Below are 6,066 nucleotides of genomic sequence, written 5' to 3' on the forward strand. Positions count from 1 at the left end.
CGTTCGCGAATCTCACGCTGCATCGGCGTGTCATCTATAACCCGGTCGTCCTAGAATGTGGACATCTAAAAGACATCCGGCTGTCTCCTCCAAAGTCATGGTGGAGCATTCGCCTTGTCTAAGTGAACTAATTACATCGTCCGTCCTACACTTATCGGCCTGATGCCCATAAACAAAACCAAGGTTCTCTGTTTCCGGTTTTCGTGACAAATTTACGCCAACTTGAAAGTTTGCTTCCCTAACTTCTCTAGAATACTTCCGCAAAGAAGGTATTTTTCCTTTTGGCGCAACGTAACAAAACATCGCTTTCATTTTGAAAGTCACGACAAGCCGATACACTGACTTTTTGATGATTGTCAACCTTTTTGTCCACCACGGGTTGGACTTCTTATGTACACGTCTACGTGGCATTGCCGCTGTGCAGGCCTCCAAAAGGACGCCCTCAAGCGTTTCTGCCATCGTTTCCACATCTTCCGCCGACACCAGCTCAAGGACCCCGAGTTTCGACCTAGAAAGGTCTGTCAGGCTCCCGGCGAATCGCTCCCAGTCAGCCCGACGTACATCGAACCGAGAGTTCGCGACACACCGATCCCCGCCCGACTTTTTCGGCATCCCCAAACCGATGTCTACGGCATTGTGATCACTAGTCGTCCAACCGCATCTAACTTTCCTGATGAATCGGGACATGGATGGCGAAGCCAGAGTCACGTCGATGTATGACGAACCTTGGCGTCAATAAGTGGGCGGCTGTCCAACGCGATTCACAACATTTAAGCCAAACGCCCTGATAAGGTCCTCAAATCTGGCACCTCTTTCATCTGTCTGCTGGGGACCCCAGAGCGATGAGCGGGCATTGGCATCTACCGCAACAAAACCCTCTCCCCCTCAGAGAATGAAACACCATCTCGAGGTGTCTGGGGTGCTTCTCAATCTCGTCACGGTACTGAAAATAGCACGACTTTGACGTAGAACGAAAAGCTGGGGTCCATGGCTCTGCGCAAACACAATGAGAAGTGCTAAGCTGCGAAACAAAGAAAATCAAAATTGGGATTGCAGACTGCTACTGCCGCCCACAGGCGATGTTCGTACAGCGACTTTCATCCAGAACCTAATCCATAGAAGGTGTGACCCTTGCCCTGCTTCTGACGTATGGTTCCTGCAATAACAGGACGTCAAGTCGCTTTCGGCAACAGGCCTTTACCTCACCCGTCACTACAGTTGAACGACGCATGTTCAACTGCTGCTCCATTGGAAAAAGGCAGAGGACGCAGGAGCACTATCGTTCCCACTCAAGTCCCAATTTTTGGAAGAGTGGGGGTATCTGAAGTCCGACCTTTCCCTAAATAGTAGATAGGGACAGTGGGAATCTCGTTAATCCATTCATGCGCGTCACTAATTAGATGACGAGGCATTTGGCTACCTTAAGAGAGTCATAGTTACTCCCGCCGTTTACCCGCGCTTGCTTGAATTTCTTCACGTTGACATTCAGAGCACTGGGCAGAAATCACATTGCGTCAACACCCGCGAGGGCCATCGCAATGCTTTGTTTTAATTAGACAGTCGGATTCCCCTAGTCCGTGCCAGTTCTGAGCTGAGCGTTGAATGGCGGCCGAAGAGGACGACCACGACGGCTCGCGCCGCCACGGAAGCCTCGCAGCAAGGAAGATCCGCGGGAGGCCAAGGCACGGGACCGAGCTCGGATCCCTGAACCGGCGCGAGAACGCCGATAGTTCACCTCGCCCAGGCCCGGCACGTCAGCCAGACCCGCTTCCCGACCAAGCCCGACACGCCCCGCTCCTCAGAGCCAATCCTTATTCCGAAGTTACGGATCCAATTTGCCGACTTCCTTTACCTACATTAGTCTATCGACTAGAGGCTCTTTACCTTGGAGACCTGCTGCGGATATGGGTACGAACCGGCGCGACACCTCCACGTGGCCCTCTCCTGGATTTTCAAGGTCCGAGGGAAGATCCGGACACCGCCGCAACTGCGGTGCTCTTCGCGTTCCAAACCCTATCTCCCTGCTAGAGGTTTCCAGGGAACTCGAACGCTTATACAGAAAGAAAACTCTTCCCGGATCTCCCGACGGCGTCTCCAGGTCATTTTGGGTTACCCCGACGAACACTCTTACGAGGGCCCGAATTGTATGCGGTTCCGCTGCCGGGTTCCGGAATAGGAACCGGATTCCCTTTCGCCCGACGGGCGTGTGTCAAAAGTTCACTCACCGCGCGCGACGGCACACTCGCGTGTGCGCGCGCGCTTTTTTTGTGCGCGAGACTTTTCTGCGACAACGAGAGTATCGTACGCCGTCATTGACATAGGATTTCTCCTAGGGCTTAGGATCGACTGACTCGTGTGCAACGGCTGTTCACACGAAACCCTTCTCCACGTCAGTCCTCCAGGGCCTCGCTGGAGTATTTGCTACTACCACCAAGATCTGCACCGACGGCGGCTCCAGGCAGGCTCGCGCCCAGACCCTTCTGCGCACACCGTCGCGACCCTCCTACTCGTCAGGGCTTCGTGGCGGCCTGTAAGCTCCGGGCGAGGAGTTACCCACGCCCTGCCCACGGCCGCCCCACTTGCCGCTGACGGCAGAGTATAGGCTCGACGCTTCAGCGCCATCCATTTTCAGGGCTAGTTGCTTCGGCAGGTGAGTTGTTACACTCTCCTTAGCGGATTCCGACTTCCATGGCCACCGTCCTGCTGTCTTAAGCAACCAACGCCTTTCATGGTGTCCCATGAGCGTCGAGTTGGGCGCCTTAACTCTGCGTTTGGTTCATCCCACAGCGCCAGTTCTGCTTACCAAAAATGGCCCACTTGGCACTCTGATCCGAGATGCTCGTGGCTTCATAGTTCAAGAAAGCCAGAGATCTCACCCATTTAAAGTTTGAGAATAGGTTGAGGTCGTTTCGGCCCCAAGGCCTCTAATCATTCGCTTTACCAGATGAGACTCGCGCGTGTTCCGTGCGGAACGGCCGAGTGCCAGCTATCCTGAGGGAAACTTCGGAGGGAACCAGCTACTAGATGGTTCGATTAGTCTTTCGCCCCTATACCCAGTTCCGACGATCGATTTGCACGTCAGAATCGCTACGGACCTCCATCAGGGTTTCCCCTGACTTCGTCCTGACCAGGCATAGTTCACCATCTTTCGGGTCCCAACGTGTACGCTCTGGGTGCGCCTCTTCTCGCAATGAGAACGAGACGCCCCGGGAGTGCGGAGCCGCATCGCGACGCGGCCCATCCTCCCTCGGTCGACAACCAGGGCCGACCTTCACTTTCATTACGCCTTTAGGTATCGCTGATCCCAATGACTCGCGTACATGTTAGACTCCTTGGTCCGTGTTTCAAGACGGGTCCTAAGAGTACCCAAAGCAGTAGCGTCGCCGACCGGTATCGGTCCCCCGAGTTGCCCCGGGTAACGTTTGCAGGCCTGTCGAAGGTTAACCGTACGACCAACAGCGGGCCAGGACCGGTGACGGCGCTAGGTCCGTAAGCCTCCGTGTACCGTGGCGCGCGCTTGCGACGGCCTCGACGCACTCCCGCGTGTGTCAGAGCTGCGGCCTGATACCTTGCGTGTACCGCCGGGCAGCCGGCCGGGCGACCGAGGGTTTGACGGCGTGCCGTGTTACCGGCGACGCGTCAGACACCGCACCCGGGCCGTAGACCGACACCCAGCGGGTCGCGACGTTCTACTAGGGGAGAAGTGCACGACGACGAAAACGCCGGACATCGGCGCGCGGCAGCGTGCCCGCGCGCGAGCCGTGAGGCCCCGCGGGGCATCGCCCACCGACGCGAAGCCAGCGTCGCTGACGATGAATCTCCCCGTTCGATCTTTTGGGTTTCTTAGGTTTACCCCTGAACGGTTTCACGTACTCTTGAACTCTCTCTTCAAAGTTCTTTTCAACTTTCCCTCACGGTACTTGTTCGCTATCGGTCTCGTGGTCGTATTTAGCCTTAGATGGAGTTTACCACCCACTTAGAGCTGCACTCTCAAGCAACCCGACTCTAAGGAGAGATCCTCCCGAGACGCGCACCGGTCGCTACGGGCCTGGCACCCTCTGCGGGTAAGTGGCCCCATTCAAGATGGACTTGGACGCGACGCGGCACCTCGGGATAAGCGGACCCTCCCAAACACCACATTTCCCTGCGGCGGAACCGCGGGATTCGGTGCTGGGCTCTTTCCTGTTCGCTCGCCGCTACTAAGGAAATCCTGGTTAGTTTCTTTTCCTCCGCTTAATAATATGCTTAAATTCAGCGGGTGATCTCGCCTGCTCTGAGGTCGTCAAAAGAAATTGTCGTGAGGCTGTACTATATATATATAATACGAAGAAGGCGAGACGACGACGACGACGACGCGAGAGAAAGAAACGCAACGCGGCGAAACGCCGCGCGCGAGCGCTTGGTTAGACTACGCCGCGTGCCCCGGTCAAGAGCTGCTACCATACATAGCGCTTTCGTGGACTCGGGAACACGCGCGGTCGACCCGCGCGCGATCTCTCACCTCGCACACACTTTTGCTGCGCAGGGGTCGATCGGTGCACGCAAAATATTTGAAAGAAGAGACGAAGGGAAAATGAGAAAACGAACGAGGCAGAGAGAACAACCGCGAGAGCGTGGTGGTCTTTCGTCGACGTTGCGTCAACCGCGCCGCGATCCGCGCGCCCGCGCGCGCCAACCAACCGACCACGACGACAACTGGCCAGCCAGCCCGACGCGAACGTCGGAGGCCGGTTTGCGCGTCGTGGTGGCGTCGGCAACGCGACTGCGGCGGCGGCCGGCAGCAGCTGCAGCGGCGACGACCACTCTCTCTCTCTTATAATACGGTCAGGTTCTCTCGTATCTTTGCTTCGTCGTATATATCTCTAAAATCCCTCCTCTCGAGTTTCCTTTGCGTTGGCGGCGGTAAAGCGACGATATGCGCTCTGTGCAGAAGGAGAACGAGGAGGCGCGCGATTATCTCGCGGCCTCTATTCTCCTCTCCGATCTTCATTCGAAGAAGGAGAGGAAAACTCAAACTCGGTTCTCCGCGCTCCTTATGAACTACTTCTCCGTGGATCAGCCTTGGATCCGCGCGCGCCGCAAGCGGCACACAGGCCACCTTCCGGGAGTACAAGCGCGAACGAATTGTCGGCTTGTTTCACTCCGGGCGGCGGCGCGCGAGCAGATCTACTCTTTTCGTTCGGCGCGTATATACGTATAACGTATAAACTCCTTGCAAGAGCTCGCCACGTTTATCACCACCGCGCACGTCCTTCCCTCCCGTGCGTGTGTGCGTGCGTGCGTCTCTCTGCGATTCTCGATCGCATCTTTCGGTCGGTCGTCGTTCATTCGTTCGACCCTCAAACCTCGTTATTTCGGACGACGCCCAACGGGGGCGCGAGAGTACGCCGCCGTTCCGCGAGTATAGAGAGCGCGCGCAGAGCGCGAGAGCCTTCGTAAAACCCTGATGGAATCCAGCAACTCGCCGCGTGGATAGCGTGCGTAGTGTGCCTGATACCCCGGGGAAGGCGTCATCGACGACTCCTCGCTTCTCTTCTCTTTTCTCGTGGATGCGGGTATAACTCTCTCGCCGGCCGCCGCGATCGGGCGAACGTCCAACGAATCGCTCGTACGCGGCCGTCGAAACGGCGCGCGCAAGCAGTTTGTCTTCGATAAAACGACCCTCAGCCAGGCGTGGTCCGGGAATTGTATCCGTGGACCGCAATGTGCGTTCGAAATGTCGATGTTCATGTGTCCTGCAGTTCACAAGTTGACGCGCAATTAGCTGCGTTCTTCATCGACCCACGAGCCAAGTGATCCACCGTTCAGGGTAATCGTTCCTTCGCGCACCAAGTACGCTCTATCAAGGAATAGACAACAATGTGCGTCTTCTTCGTTTTGGCCCTTCGATCAGCCTGGCCGCGCGTCCGAGCACGCGCGGACCGCCGCCCCTGTTACGGGGGCTACGGCACAATAATGGAGAGAGAGGGAGACGTCGGTTGTCGGCGCGGTGCGAAAACCAAGAGGTTGCGTCTCGCGAAGCAGAGCCGGGGCGGAACTCTTTGAAAAACCATCGGGGTCGAAAAT

General features: G+C 56.6%; 1 non-coding gene and 1 pseudogene across 1 annotated transcript; both read right to left on the reverse strand.

The window, feature by feature from the left end:
• Nucleotides 1-1,298: 1,298 nt before the first annotated feature.
• Nucleotides 1,299-4,282, reverse strand: LOC139113058 (large subunit ribosomal RNA; annotated as a pseudogene).
• A 1,375-nt stretch (nucleotides 4,283-5,657) lies between these two features.
• LOC139113056 (5.8S ribosomal RNA) lies at nucleotides 5,658-5,812 on the reverse strand. The gene has a single exon (XR_011547601.1). It is a non-coding gene; the product is annotated as a 5.8S ribosomal RNA (ribosomal RNA).
• Between the last annotated feature and the right edge of the window lie 254 nt (nucleotides 5,813-6,066).

Source organism: Cardiocondyla obscurior, unplaced genomic scaffold (genome assembly GCF_019399895.1).
Source record: "Cardiocondyla obscurior isolate alpha-2009 unplaced genomic scaffold, Cobs3.1 scaffold105_0_32210, whole genome shotgun sequence".
NCBI lineage: Eukaryota > Metazoa > Arthropoda > Insecta > Hymenoptera > Formicidae > Cardiocondyla > Cardiocondyla obscurior.